Consider the following 16,161-nt stretch of genomic DNA (forward strand, 5'->3'; position numbering starts at 1 on the left):
ACACTGTAATCCCGCCGGCGGGCGGAGCAGCGGGTGCGCCGCTCCCCGCGTGGATACCGGCGGGCGCCGGGCGGCGAGGCGCCGTCCCAGCTCCACGGCTCCCGGATCCATCCCCCGGGCTGCGCCTGCATCGCTGCCGCCAGGGGAATGGAGGTGGCCGACTGCCGCGCGACGTCGGGGCACCGGGGAAGCGGAGAGGGAGAGCCTGGGACTTCGGAGTCCGCGGCTAGTCGGGGGCCCGAGAGTTCTGGAGTCCTGTGGGTGATGCTCGCGCCCTTTCTTGGGTCCTCCCAGAGGCACTAATGTTCGCAAGCGTTGTTTTTGATTTTATGGGGCGGATGCAAGTAGCCAGCAGTTTGGGGCGCAGCTGCAAACACAAATGGAGTGAAGCGCCGCCGGAGCGGTGGGGGACTCTGGCTCTTGGGTGCGCTCACTTATTGCTACCCTCTCCCGGACGCTCCTGGTAGAGTTGACCTTCTCTGAGACTAATTCCACTCAGCTACTTAGAACTGCAGGTTGGGGGCGGGGTGGTCGGGAAGTGATGAGGCTTTGATTCCCTTACTGTTCCTGAAGTTTTCGAAGTGTGGTCATGGGAAAGATTTGGCGCCTACTTGGGAGCTGGGAACGACCTGGTGAAGGGTTCAAGGCACCTTGATGGGAAGGAGGAGCAAACCTAGTCAAAGCAAAGTGCAGCAGTCGAGTGTGGATGGAGGGTGCCCCTGCTCCGGGAAGGCCTGGGGCCTCAGCTTGGGCCCTCAGCCTGGGCCGCGCTCTCCCTGCGGCCCAGGCAGTGGGTGTCTCTGGTGATAAGGGTGTCCTTTTACCTCCAGAGGCAGGAAGGAAACCTTTCACATGGGAGACTCAGTTCCTGCTCTCAGGGGGACAGGGAGGAGGGTCAGTGTCCCTCTTGTATCAGCTATTTCTTAAGTAACTTTAATGCAAAATAATTAACATGCCACTTAGGCATATTTGGGGGCAGCCTGCCCTGAGCCCCAATACTCCTTGAGATGATCAGTTTATTATGAAAGGATATAACTGAGGAACAGCCAGATGGAAGAGATGCACAGGTCAAGGCGCAATGAAACAGTGCAGAGCTTCCGTGTCCTCCCTGAGCTCGCAGCTCTCCCTGAATCTCCAGTTGGTCACCAGCCTTGAAGCTCTCAAGAAGGAATGACTTTTTTGTAAAGGTGTTGAGGCATAAATCAGATAAAGGGCTTTAATATATATATATATATAATTTCCCCTGCTTATTCCAAAAGGTTTTTAAATAGTTTACATCAATATAGTAGCACAAGATAAATTGAAAATAACTGGGGGAGGAGTTCAGAATAGGGAAATAAGGACGAGTTAGGTTATGTAAGTGGTTAGTTTGGCTCAGAATGGAAAAGGGAGGAGTAGTGAGGAGAGGTGAGAGAGTGTGTATGACACCAAAAGGGGTCACTTGACACACACACACACACACATGAATGAATGCAGTTTTTGTTTTTTAATGCTGAAAATGTATAGAAGGCCTATAGTTAACAATAATGTACTAACATCCATTTCCTGTTTTGATATTGTACTACAGCTATATGAGATGTCACCATTGGCAGAAGCTGGGTGAAGGATATAGGGGAATCTCTGTGTTATTTTTGCAACTTCCTGTAAGTTATTTCAACATAAAAAGTTTTATTTAGAAAAACTTTAGGGCTTATGGAATAAGTAGGGTTGGGACACTATCCTCAAAAACTTCATCAGTGACACTTCTTTAAAGAAAGAGATAAAACCAGTAACACAGCTTTACACATGTTAAGTGATTGCAAAATGTATAAGTACTACAATAAATATGACTACCTTGAAATAAAAATTGGTATAATTTTACTTGCCTCCAGCTCTGCCAGTTGGTACTGTTAGCTTAAGTATAATATGCACTGTTCAATTATCGTGTATGCCATTCATTCAAAGATGGCTTTTTTATTCCAGAACTCCTCGTTTCCCTACCCCCTCTGCTCTTACTGCACCCCCCGCTTTCTGTTTTTCCATTAACTCTTTTGAGAACTCACATGGTGCCTATTGACTAATGCCCTTTGGACCTGAGACCATTATTCAAGATGTGCCTAGAGCCCCTGTCTGGATGTGTGAAGAGAATCGTGCCTACAGCTGTTACTTTACCCCCCAGGCATACAGTTAGTAAGCTGCCAGTTGGTGTAAACCAAAAAGTGAAGAGATCAGCATTGAAACAGTTGTACTTGTTTGTATAGCCGTTGCTATTTCAACTGTTATTTTAAACTTTCTAAACTTGCCTGACTTTAACAGAATTACACTCAGCTTATCATTTTGGCTGTACTTGAGAGCTGTTGTGGCATAGTGTGACACCGTGAGCCAAGTATCAGTTTTCAAGTGTAGCTTTCTTGATAGTTTGGTTCTTTAGGAAGCTTAATTTCAACACTTTCATATCAGATCTTTTTCCTGATGATAAGATAAGGAGGTGGATAGGGGATGTAACTCAACATATTTGGGGGGAGTCACACGATTAGGAAGAAGAGAGAATAAAATATAAGTATTGTGGCAAAAAAAAAGAAAGCTTAATTTCTCAGTTGCCCATTTGGGGAAGGCACAGGGTAGGGTTGTGTTTCTTTCTGGGGAGGGGGCATGCTAGTCTGACTTTTTTTTTTTTTTTTTTTTTGGCCGTGCCCCGTGGCTTGTGGGATCTTAGTTCCCCACCAGGGATTGAATGCAGGTCCTCGGCAGTGAAAGCGCGGAGTCCTAACCACTGGACCGCCCCTAGTCTGACTTTAACTGTTTGTTCTTTTTCAGAATTTTAGTTTCCAAATGCTAAATATGCATGAGATTTATAGCTGCACGTCTAACCTTAATGCACGGCCCTACCTCTCCACATGGACTGTGGCCAGAAGAAATGTTTTTGTGGCTTAGGGAGCTCTGCATCCAGTGCTGTCAGCCCCCGAATTTGAGGTCACAACTGGGATTATCCACTGTGTTGAAGGGAGGAAGTCAGATGATGTGCCCTTCGCTCTGGCCTTTGGGGTCAGATTGTGGGTTTAGGTGGGTTTAAAAATCTCAGGAAAGGGCTTTTTTTTTTTTTTTTTTTTTGGTACCCTCTCGCTGTTGTGGCCTCTCCCGTTGCAGAGCACAGGCTCCGGACGCTCAGGCTCAGCGGCCATGGCTCACGGGCCTAGCCTCTCGGCGGCATGTGGGATCTTCCCGGACCGGGGCACGAACCCGTGTCCCCCGCATCGGCAGGTGGACTCTCAACCACTGCGCCACCAGGGAAGCCCAGGAAAGGGCTTTTTAAAATTTTGGCCAAAATGGTCAGGCTCCTTCTAAATCTGTGTGCATTTACAGTGAAAGAAAAATTGTGTTAGGTGTTGATGGTTTCTAGTTGCCTTCCACATGCAGTAATATCAACGACATTAACATACACGAGATTTATCAAGTTCTGTGCAGCCTGGACTGTCTGTTTTATGCTCTTGCCCTCCTTGAACCCTCCCAACAGTCCTACGAGGCGGATGGTTTTAGGAGAGGGGAAATGGTTTCCCAGGTGCACAGACGCCTTCCTCTCCAGCGCAAACACTTTTATTTCGATGTTTTCTCTTTCTCTTTAGCTTCTCTTGTAATAAAATGGCTTCCAAGGAGTTTAACTTGTCAAACCTTGATTAATAAAAGAAAGAAAAAAAACCTTTCTTGAAGGGAGCAACAACCAATATTTTTATTAGAATATTAAAGGTGGTTGTTTAAGTGTGCAGTTAGAGGTTCTCACTTCCTGGTATTCTCATGCTTCTATTTGGGTAAGTTTTAGGAAAAACTTTGTGGGGGAAAGACTGATTCTTGGGAAATTTGTTTTTCACCCCTTATTTTCCCCTTTATAGTCTCCCATTCAAGCACGTGGTGGGATACGGGATGCATTCTTTGGTCGGGTAGGAAGGGCACTGGCAGATTCTTCCAGTCGGGGAGACCCCTGCTTGTGCCAGGTGTGGAGGGGGGCAGAGCCCCTCAGGGCCTGGCTGAGTGGAGCACTGGTGGGGACACCGTGCTTGGCATGGAAGCCAGAGATCCAAGAGCTCGTGTGGGCTGGAATGAGAGAAACTTTGGCATCGTGTTAAGACCCAAAGCTTGATACTCCCCTAGGAAGGTGAATGAGAGCCCCAGGAATGACCTGGGTTACATTTTCTGCCAGCCTGGCGGGATGGAGTCTGGAATCAGCTGTAACACTGAATGAGATTCATACCAGTTATGTGGGTAGACTTTTGTATAATATGTGGATGATATCAAACTCCTTTTAGAAGTCCTACTCTACTCTCTGTGAAATAGCCAAAGCTGAACCATCCAGCCTGAAGCAAAAGGAGAGGTGTTTGTTCTTGAAAGGAAGGTTGGGTTCAATTCATTAGATTACAGGCATACCTCGAAGGTACTCGGTTCCAGACCACCACAGTAAAGTGTCACATGAGTTTTTTGGTTTCCTAGTGCAAATAAAATTATGTTTATGTGGTACTGTAGTCTATTAAGTTCATATGCAATAGCATGTCTTAAAAAATCAATATACATACCTTAATTTAAAAATACTTTAATGCTGGGCTTCCCTGGTGGCGCAGTGGTTGAGAGTCCGCCTGCTGATGCAGGGGACACGGGTTCGTGCCCCGTTCCGGGAAGATTCCACATGCCGTGGAGCAGCTGGGCCCGTGAGCCATGGCTGCTGAGCCTGCGCCTCTGGAGCCTGTGCTCCGCAACGGGAGAGGCCACAACAGTGAGAGGCCCGCGTACCGCAAAAAAAAAAAAAAATACTTTAATGCTAAAAAATGTTAACCATCATCTGAGTCTTCAGAGGGTTGTAATCTTTTTGCAGGTGGAGGGTCTTGCCTGGATGTTGACGGCAGCTGACTGGTCAGGATGGTGGTTGCTGAAGGCTGGGTTGGCTGTGGTGATTTCTTAAAATAAGACAGTAATGAAGTGTGCTGCATCGCTTGACTGTTCCTTTCACGAATGATTTCTCTGTAGCGTGCAATGCTGTTTGATACTATTTTACCAACGGCAGAACTGCTTTCAAAATTGGAGTCAGTCCTTTCAAACCCTGGTGCTGCTTTATCTACTAAGTTTATGTAATATCCTGAATCCTTTGTTATTTAAGCTATCTTCATAGCATCTTCACCAAGAGTAGATTCCATCTCAAGAAACCACTTTCTTTGCTCATCCATAAGAAGCAACTCCTCATCCGTGAAAGTTTTATCACGAGATTGCAGCAATTCAGTTGCATCTTCAGACTCCACTTCTTTTTAAAAAAATATTTATTTTATTTATTTATTCTATTTCTTGGCTGTGTCAGGTCTTAGCTGCGGCACACGGGCTCTTCGTAGCGGTGCGCAGGCTTCTCTCTAGTTGTGGTGCGTGGGCTCTAGAGCATGTGGGCTCTGTAGTTGTGGCATGAGGGCTTTCTAGTTGTGGCTCATGTGCTCAGTATTTATGGCTCATGTGCTCAGTAGTTATGGCAGGCAGGCTTAGTTGCCCCGAGTCATATGGGATCTTAGTTCCCTGACCAGGGATGGAACTGGTGTCCCCTGCATTGCAAGACGGATTCTTAACCACTAATACCAGTTCTCCTGCTGTTTCCACCACATCTGCAGTTAAGTCTTCAACCCCTCAAAGTCATCCATGAGGGTTGGAATCAACTTCTTCCAAACTCCTGTTAATGTTGATATTTTGACCTCTTCCCATGAATCATGAGTGTTCTTAATGACATCTAGAATGGTGAATCCTTTCCAAAAGATTTTCAATTTACTTTTCCCATATCAATCAGAGGAATCACTATCTGTGGCAGCTATAGCCTTACAAAATGTGTTTCTTAAATAATAAGACTGGAAAGTAAAAATGACTCCTTGATCAAATGATCCTTGATGGGCTACAGAATGGATGTCATGTTTGCAGGCATGAAAAGAACTTGAATCTCACTGTACATCTCCATCAGACCTCTTGGGTGACCAGGTGCATTAATGAGCAGTAATATTTGGAAGAGAATCTTTTTTCCTAAGCTGTAATTCTCAACAGTGGGCTTAAAATATTCAGTAAATCTTGTGGTAAACAGATGTGCTGTCATCCAGGCTTTGTTATTCCATTTATAGAGCACAGGCAGAATAGATTTAGCATAATTATTAAGGGCCCTAGGACTTCCCAGTGGTAAATGAGCATTGGCTTGAACTTCAAGCCACCAGCTGTATTTGCCCCTAATAAGAGAGTCAGCCTGCCGTTTGAAGTTTTAAGCGAGGCATTGACTTCTCCTGTCGAGCTATGCAAGTCCTAGATGGCATCTTCTTCCAATAGAAGGCTCTTTCATCTGCATTGAAAATCTGTTGTTTATGTAGCCACCTTCATGAATTATCTCAGTTAGATCTTCTGGGTAACTTGCTGCAGCTCCTACATCAGCACTTGCCGCTTCACCTTTTGCACTTTTCTGTTTTGGAGCTGGCATCTTTCCTTGAACCTCAGGAACCAACCAGCTTCAGACGTGTTCTGCAGCTTCTTCACGTCTCTCAGCCTTCATAGAATTGAAGAGAGTCAGGGCCTTGCTCTGAATGAGGTTTTGGCTTAAGGAAATGTTGTGGCTGGTTTGATCTTTTATTCACACCAGTAAAACTTTCTCCACGTCAGCAATAAGGCTGTTTACTTTCTTATCATTCGAGTGTTCACTGAAGCATCACTTTTAATTTCCTTCAAGAACTTTTCCTTTACATTCACAAGTTGGCTAACTGTTTGGTGCAAGAAGCCTAGTTTTTTTAAAATTAAGTTCACTGTCTTATTATGGCCACGCTTCGTGGCTGTCTTATTATGGCCACGCTTCGTGGTACGCCAAAACAACAACAATAGTAACATCAAAGGTAACTGATCCCCAGGAACAAATATAATAATGGAAAAGTTTGAAATGTGAGCATTACCAAAATGTGAGAGACACGAAGTGAGCAAATGCTGTGGAAAATGGTGCCAATAGACTTGCTCAACGCATGGTTGCCTCAAACTAATTTGTATAAAGAAAGCATTATTTGTGAAGCTCAGTAAAAGAACGCATGCTTGTATTCTCCAAGGATGTTCAAAGTCTGGTACAGTGAGCCATGCGAAGAGCATTGAGGGAGTTGTGCGGGCCGGGGGCGGCAGGGGATGGGAGGAAGGAGGTAGGACTTCATTCTTCTGGGGGCTTATTTGTGCCAGACACTTATCCTTACATCCACATTGTGAGGTAGGTAGTGATTCTTGTACTTTACAGATGAGGAAACAGGAGACTCAGGAGAGCACTTGCCTGTGTCCAAAGAACTGGCGTGAGGGTAGTGGAATTTGCCACACAGGCCCGTGCTTACTGCCCTCTCTCAGTTTCCCGGAAACTCTTGGGTTGCACATTTACCTATCAAAACAGTCAACGAGGGCTTCCCTGGTGGCGCAGTGGTTAAGAGTCCGCCTGCCAATGCAGGGGACACGGGTTCGTGCCCCGGTCCGGGAAGATCCCACATGCCGCGGAGTGGCTGGGCCCGTGGGCCATGGCCGCTGAGCCTGCGCGTCCGGAGCCTGTGCTCCGCAACGGGAGGGGCCACAACAGCGAGAGGCCTGCGTACCGAAAACAAAAAACAAACAAACAAACAAAAAACCAGTCAACGATTTTGAAGCGCCTCAGGTAAAGGTCCTGGCCAGTCTCTTCTGCTCTTCATTGCCTCCTCTCTGAGGCCTGCCTTCACCCTCAGAGAGGAGTCCATTCTTTGATGCAGGTTATAGGTTGAGTTATGTCCCCCAAAAGACACGTTGAAGTCCTCACCTGTGAATGTGACCTTATTTGGACATACTCTTTGCCGATGTAATCAATTTAAGATGAAGACATTAGCGTGGGCCCTCGTCCAATGTGACTGGTATCCTTGTAAGAGGAGAATGCCATGTGAAGACACAGGCACACAGGGAGAAGTCATATAGAGACAGAGATTGGAGTGACGCGTCTACAGGCCCAGGAAACCCAAGGAACCTAGGTGAGGCATGGGACAGACACTCCCTCTGAGCCCTCAGGAAGAGTCAGCCCTGTCCACACTTTGATTTTGAAGGTCTAGCCTCTAGAAATCCGAGAGAATAAATTTCTGTTGCTTTAGTCACCCAGTGTGTGGTACTTTGTTGCAGCAGCCCTGGGAAACAAATACATTGCACTGCATAACGGTTTGTAACATGAGGCCCTTCACAGGTTTTCTTGTAACTGGTGGCTCATGCATCTCTCTCCTGGCTCACCTGTGGGCTGGGTTGGTCTTCTCTCAGTCCTGTAATCATAGACTTTGAGCCTCCTTTCACATGTGGCCCTAATTTTGTGTGTCTTAAAAGGCCCAAAGCTAAGGCTTCTCTCAAGGCTAATGCTTCCTAAGGGCTCTGCGGGGCTGAGGCCAAGGAGCATGGGGTGTAGTGAGTGAGTCCAGCAGTGGGTGCCAGCAGCCCTTCTGTGGCTTCTTTGGCCCTGAGGTGGGCAGAGCGTGGCTGTGGCCAGTGCTGGGTTGGTGGGCATCATGGGGGCGCCTGCAGGGCCACTGTTGCCAGCTGCATTTGAGGTGCCCGTGGAATGTGGCTTGGATACGTGTATACATTTAAACTCTTCCAGAGGAACAGTACCATGAAATGGTGTGGGTCCTGCCCTCTTCAAGCTCTTGGCCCAACCTGTGGGTTTCAGTGTTGGACACCGTGTTTTTAAACTTTCTATGTGACATTTTGGGAGCTAAGAACTGGTTTGTAAAAGAACTATCACTGCTCAAGTGAAACGAACGTTCTCCTTTTCCATTAAAAATAATGTCTCATTTAAAAAAGCAAGCAACACAGTTTAAAGAGGCACAGCAAGCATCAGCACCAGACATAGCAGGGTTGTTAGAATTATCCAACTAGGCATTTAGGATATGGTTAACATGCCAAGGGCTCCAATGTACAAAGTAGACAGCATGCAAGAACAGATGGGAAACATAGGCAGGAAGATGAAAATCCTAAAAAAGAATCAAAGAGAAATGCTAGAGATAAAAAAAATAGTGGAACAGAAATGAACAACGTCTTTGATGGACTTATTAGTAGACTGGACATGGCTAAGGAAAGAATATCTGGGCTTGAGAATATATCAGTCGAAACCCCCAAATATAAAAAGAGCTCTTAAAACTCAACAATAAGAAAACAACCAGATGGGCCAAAGACCTTAACTGATACCTCACCAAGAAAGTATACAAATGGCAAATAATGCTCCATGTCATATGTCAGGGAAATGCAAATGGAAATAACAACGAGATACCACTACACACCTATCAGAATGACCAAAATGTGGAACACAGCACAAAATGTTGGTGAGGATGTGGAGCAATAGGAACTCTCATTCATCAGTGGTGGGAATGCAAAATAGGACAGCCACTTTGGAAGACAGTTTGGTAGTTTCTTATAAAACAAAGTCTACTTTTACCACACAACCCAGCAATTGTGACCCTTGGCATTTACCCAAGGGGTTGAAAACTTATATCTACACAAAACCCTGCACATGGATGTTTACAGCAGCTTGATTCATAATTGCCAAAACTTGGAAGCAACCAAGCTGTCCTTCAGTAAGTGAGTGGATAAATAAACTATGGTGCACCCACATGATGGAATATTATTCAGTGTTATAAAGAAATGAGCTGTCAAGCTATAAAGAGACATAGAGGAATCTTTAGTGCATATTACTAAGTGCAACAAGCCCATTTGAAAAGGCTACATACTGTATGACTCCAACTATATGACATCCTGGAAAAAGTAAAACTATGGAGACAGTAAAAAGACCAGTGGTTGCCAGGAGTTGAGGGGAAGGATGAATGGGCAGAGCACAGAGGATTTGGGGGCAGTGAAACTCCTCTATATTCTGCTGTAATGATGGATACATGTCATTATATGTTTGTCCAAACACCTAGAACGTACAACACAAAGATTGAACCCTAATGTAAACTATGGACTTTAGGTCATAATGATGTGTCACAGCAGGTTCATCAGTTGTAACAATGTACCACTCTGGTGGGGTTCTAATAATACGGGAGGCTACGTATTTTGGGGCAGGGAGTATACGAGAAATCGTTACCTTCTCCATTTTGCTGCAATCCTAAAAACCATTCTAAAATTTTTTTCTCTAAAAGAATACCGATGGCTCCTTCAGTGTTAAAGAAATGAGCTGTCAAGCTATAAAGAGACATAGAGGAATCTTTAGTGCATATTACTAAGTGCAACAAGCCCATTTGAAAAGGCTACATACTGTATGACTCCAACTATATGACATCCTGGAAAAAGTAAAACTATGGAGACAGTAAAAAGACCAGTGGTTGCCAGGAGTTGAGGGGAAGGATGAATGGGCAGAGCACAGAGGATTTGGGGGCAGTGAAACTCCTCTATATTCTGCTGTAATGATGGATACATGTCATTATATGTTTGTCCAAACACCTAGAACGTACAACACAAAGATTGAACCCTAATGTAAACTATGGACTTTAGGTCATAATGATGTGTCACAGCAGGTTCATCAGTTGTAACAATGTACCACTCTGGTGGGGTTCTAATAATACGGGAGGCTACGTATTTTGGGGCAGGGAGTATACGAGAAATCGTTACCTTCTCCATTTTGCTGCAATCCTAAAAACCATTCTAAAATTTTTTTCTCTAAAAGAATACCGATGGCTCCATTCCACAGGCTGGGATTTTGTCTAAGTTGGTCTGAGTGTTAGGATTGGTTAAATCTCCCTAGGTGATTCTAATGTGCATCAAAGTTTGAGACCCATGGCTATAATGCATGCATCAGAATCACCTGGTGAGTTTGTGATCGCACAGCTCTTTGGGCTCCATGCCCAGACTTCCTGATTCAGTAAGTAGGTCTGTGGTGGGGTCTGAAAATTTACATTTCTAGCCAGTAATCTGATGATGCTAATGATTGTGGTCCAGGAAGAACACTTTGAGAACCACTGTATGAGAGTGATGTCAGTTAACATTTTCTTTCCTACCCACTTGCTTCTCCCTCCCATACCAACCCCTGACAACTAGTAGATGACTCTCTTAGTTTAGTTATATCTACCCAGGCAGAGTACATTCAGTTTAGGAAAGCTATGTCATGAATAGGGTTCTGTTACAAAGCAGGGAGAAAAATTAGAGAAAGATATTGAGAAAGTTTTTTTCTCGTTTATTTCTCATCACTTGAGTGGAAGTGATGGGTAACACTGGGACAAGTGGGAGGGTGAGGCTAAAGGACATCTCTCTTCCTTTAAGTTGGTCAGTCTGGGAGCCAACTCCATCACCCACTGCTTTACTAAACATTTCTCTTAAATTGCATTCTTCAAGGAACAGAGACTGATTTCTGCCCTACTTAACACATTCCATAATTTCAACATTCCATGGCTGTAAGAGTGGGAGATACTGCAGTGGCGGTCCCCAACTCTGTGTGACACGGCTGTGATTCCATGGTGCTCCATTTCAGTATCCTCTGAAACATTTCAGTGGTGCTGAGAGAAACTCGTTTCTTTACATCTAAAATCACTTTTTTGCTAGAGAATGAAGTTGTGGAGTTAAGATGTGTTTTATTAGTTTGCTCATTTGTTTCTCATCAGGTCTTCAGAATGCTAGGGGGTCAAAATTCAAAGACCAGTGTTATGTTTTAGGCCAACAGGAAGTGTAAAGCCAGTTTTCTGGTTGAATACAATAATGCTGAGAAACATTCTTTGTGTAGTTTTAATTTAACACAAATTTATTTCACTGAGTTTTCATTTTCTTCTCCTGGAAAACTAGAAATCAAATGAACATGACAGCATTTATTGTCAATGTTTATGTAATGAATTACCCCCAAATTAGTGACTTACAAAAATTAACATTATCTCATAGTTTCTGTGGATTGGGAATTTCATTTTTTTTTTTGGTACGCAGGCCTCTCCCTGTCGTGGCCTCTCCCGTTGCGGACCACAGGCTCTGGACACGCAGGCCCAGTGGCCATGGCTCATGGGCCCAGCCGCTCCGTGGCATGTGGGATCTTCTCGGACTGGGGCACGAACCCGTGTCCCCTGCATCGGCAGGCGGACTCTCAACCACTGCGCCACCAGGGCAGCCCTGGATTGGGAATTTGATAGTGGCTTGGCTGGATGTTTCTGGCTCAGGGTGTCTCATGAAGTTTCGATCAGGATGTTGGCAGGGACTATAGTCATCTAAGGCATGATTGTTGGGGCTGGAGAATCTTCTTCCCAAATGGCTCACACACATGGCTATTGGCAGGAGGCCTCAGTTCCTCGCCAAGTGAGACTTTTCCAAAGACTTCTGAGTGTCCTCCACTAGTACATGCCCAGCTCTGAATCTGGGGGTGAAGTCTGAGTCCCTGGTTCTCCAGAGGAGAGTTGGGTGCAATGGTGTAAGAAAGTTCAGTGTATTCTGGACATGAAAAACAGCAAATGCTTATGCCAGTCTTTATCTTTGTGCTGCAGGCTGCTTATTTAGCATAGCAGATAACATGTAGTAGACACCCAGGAAAACTTTCTTGAACTAAATATAAGTCCTGCTTTTAGGGAGACAAAATTTGGCGATGACAAGTAAACATACATTTTAAGTGCGGTGTGGTAAATGTTCTGATGGGGGCCATGGAAGCACAGGATGGGGCACTGACAGGCCAGTGGTGGGGAGAGGACCAGAAGAGGCCATGTCTGAGCACAGTCTCTAAGTCAGCCTTGCATTAGGCTACATGAGCTCCAGCAGAGAGACTGTGAAGAGAAGGGTATGTGGCACCATTGGGAAGCTGTAGATCAGTCTGTGTGACTGAATCAAGGTGTAAGGAGTTGAGACCATGGCAAGACCAGAGATCAAAGAGATGGACAAGGTCTGGCAGGCCTTGACTGCCCCGCTGGGGACTTTGGGTTTTATCCTTAGGGAGAGTCAAAATGATCTGATTAATGTCAGAGAAAGATCCTATGGCAGCAGAATGCTGGCTGGATCTAAGGAGAGCAGGAGATGTGTGTAAATGAAGGCAGAGGGACCAGTGAGCTGGTCACTGGAGCAATTAGGTCACATCTGATAAGGGCTTTAACTGAGGTAGAGATAGCAGCAAAGAGGATGGAGACAAGGGACGAGAGTAGAAGAATAGAGAAGAAACTCTTTCCAGTTTGATGTGGCAGATACTGCTAATTGTCTCCCAACACCCATTCTCCCCTTCTTCCTTTAGAGTAGGATACTACTATACCTCCAAGTACTTTAGCTGGGCACATGGTTACCCAGAACCATGATTACATTTCCCAGCCTCCCTTGCAGCTAGGCACAGCAGCCATGTGACTAAGTGCTGGCCAATGGAATGTGAGCAGAAGTGGTGTGCACAACTTCTTAGTGTGTCCTTAAATGAAGTGGAGTGTCCTCTGCTATGTCCAATCCCCCACCCCTTTCTGCCAGCTAGAATGTGAACAGGATGGTTGGAGGTGGAGCAGCCATCCCGCACCACGAGGTGAATACCTCACTTTGAGGATAGCAGAGCTACAAAGACAAAAGGAGCCTGGGCTTCTGACATATTACCTCTGGGTCTCTTTCCTACAAGAGCTAAATGAACTTTGTCTTTTTATTTTTTTAAAAACCTCTTATTTTTATTTTTTATTTTTAATTTTTGGCCATGCCTCGTGGCTTGTGGGATCCTAGTTCCCCAACCAGAGATCGAACCAGGGCACCAGGAGTGAAAGTGCTGAGCCCTAACCACTAGACCACCAGGGAATTCCCTGAACTTCTGTCTTCATTGATTCTTGTTGTTTTGGATTTTCTGTCACTCACAGCTGAACTTACTCCTAATGAATAAACTTGGGAAGGACTCATGTCATTTATCCATTCTGACTTCCTGTCTTTAGACAAAACTTCAAACCATTCTAAATAGAGACAAACTTGCTGTTTTAAAATATTTGAGAGGGTTTTCTTATGAAACCTCTTTTGCTTTTCATTGTTGATTTTTAACAAGTGTTTGATGTAAAATGCTTAATATAGTGCCCAGCACATGGTCAGTATAGCTAATGTGAAAAAAATGGCTATCTGGAAGAGATATGTGCACCCCTATGTTCATTGCAGCCTTATTCACAAAAGCCAAGACATGTAAACAACCTATGTGTCCATCATGTAGTGTATATATATATATATATATATATATATATATATACACAATAGAATGCTATTCAACCATAAAAAGAAGGAAATCCTGCCATTTTTAACAACATGGATCAACCGTGAGGGCATGAGGCTGAATGAAATAAGACAGGCAGAGAAAGACAAATACTGCATGATCTCACTTATGTGTGGAATCTAAAAAAGTCACTCAGAAACAGAGTGGAATTGTGGTTGCCAGGGGTAGGGCGTGAAAGAAATGAGGAAACGTTGGTCAAAGGTTACAAACTTTCAGTCAGAAGATGAATGAGTTCTGAGGATCTAATGTACAGCATGGTGACTGTAGCTAACAATGCTGAATTATGTACGTCCTTGAAATTTGCTAAGAGAGTTAAGTTTTAAAACCCCACACACAGAAAAGGTAACTATGTGAGTTAATGGATGTGTTAACTAACTTTATTGTGGTAATCATTTCACAAATATGTGTATCAAATCATCATATACACTTTAAATTTATACAATTTTATTTGTCAATTATATCTGAAAGCTGGAGGAAAAAAATCAGCATGATGTAACTGAGAAGAACCCACAGAAAATAAACATATATGTATTTTGCATTCCTGAGACTCTTTACTGCACTGTCTCTAAATATTAATTAAATGTTTTTGTCTTTAAAAAAAACTCTGTGAAAACTGCTGAAGAATAGGAAAGTTAAAATTAACAGCTATGATTCCACAACTAAACTCATCCTTGTTAAGTCTGTGGAGATAGTTTATCCCGGGATCTGACTTCCTCTTGAGGGGGCAAAGTATGATTTAAAGTGACTGGCTCCTCAAGTGCCATTGTCATAACTGGCTGGCTGCTGCTTTCCTGGAACATGGATTGTGTGGTCGGCATCCAGGCCACTAAGAATGGCTGCAGAGGCCTAATTGCATCCATCTCCATCTTGGTGGGTTCCAGGCCTCCCCAGTTTATGAATGCGATTCACAGTGTTCTTATTCCAGAAAATACACCAGCAAAGGAGCCATAAGTGTAGCAGTCAAGATCCCAGCAGGAAACAGATGAGCAGCGCACTCAAACAGTTAATTGAAGAGAGGTATGGGTGGCCATAAGGGGCCCACAAAGGATGGAAAATTACCCAGGGCTGCCACTGTCAGCCCTGAAGAGGCAAAGGGGGCAGGGGTGTTATTAGAATCAGGGGAGAACTGTAGCCTTGAAGAGGGGCCACCGGATAGGAGCCACTGCCCAAAGTGAGGTACCACAGTGAGGGAGGGCAGTGGGGGTGGGCTGGAAGTGCATACCTGACCTCTCCCCCCTCCTTCTTTCCTCTCCTGCCAGTGCCTCCCATTGGGTGAATCCAACTGGAAGTCAAAGACAAGGGGACCCAGGCCTATAGTCCATAGAAATCAGCCCCTTTGCGCTTTTTGTCTTAGCGATGGACAAGGGGCACCCCACACAGATGGGTACCACCTCCACCCAGTTCTGTGAGGCCAGTGTGGATGACGAAGTGCCACATTTTCTCAGGCAGTGTGAGTTCCCGACAGTGTGCTGTTGCTAGGCAACCTGCTAACTTCCCTAAGTAAATCCACTCGGTTCCTATGAGGAGTCAATGAAATTTACAGCACCACTTTGCAAAGCGATATTGGCCTGGGAAATGCCAGCAATGAGCTCAGTATTGTTGATTATCTCTCAGACCCTGGTTGTCAGTGCCCGTTGAACACAAGGGGTCCTCGAGGTGGTATCATGGTGGTGGTCATGGGATGGGGGATTCCTGTGAGCACAGGCAGCTCTGGAGCCACCGAGGGGTTGGGCAGAGTCAACAAGAGGCAGGTAAGTTGTGTTTATCTATGGTGCCCCATTTCAGTCTTTCTTCTGCAACCTGATTCAAATTTTCTGCCCTTGTCATGTTCTCTCTCCCATTTTTAGACATGTTTGAATTGTGCATAATTCTGTTATCTAATATTTATTTAATGTTCTGTAGCCACTGAGCACTGGTGATTTTATTTTTTCAGTTTTGTTTTTGTTTTTTTGCTGCGAATGAAATGCTAATCAACTTCTGCCATGTGT

At 44.8% G+C, this 16,161-nt stretch overlaps 1 pseudogene; it reads right to left on the reverse strand.

Moving 5' to 3' along the window:
- The window catches only part of LOC103090126 (tigger transposable element-derived protein 1-like), a 7,192-nt pseudogene extending 334 nt beyond the window's left edge, over positions 1 to 6,858 (reverse strand).
- Between the last annotated feature and the right edge of the window lie 9,303 nt (positions 6,859 to 16,161).

The sequence above is a fragment of the Lipotes vexillifer genome, unplaced genomic scaffold (assembly GCF_000442215.2).
Source record: "Lipotes vexillifer unplaced genomic scaffold, Lipotes_vexillifer_v1.1 scaffold1038, whole genome shotgun sequence".
In the NCBI taxonomy this organism is placed as follows: domain Eukaryota; kingdom Metazoa; phylum Chordata; class Mammalia; order Artiodactyla; family Lipotidae; genus Lipotes; species Lipotes vexillifer.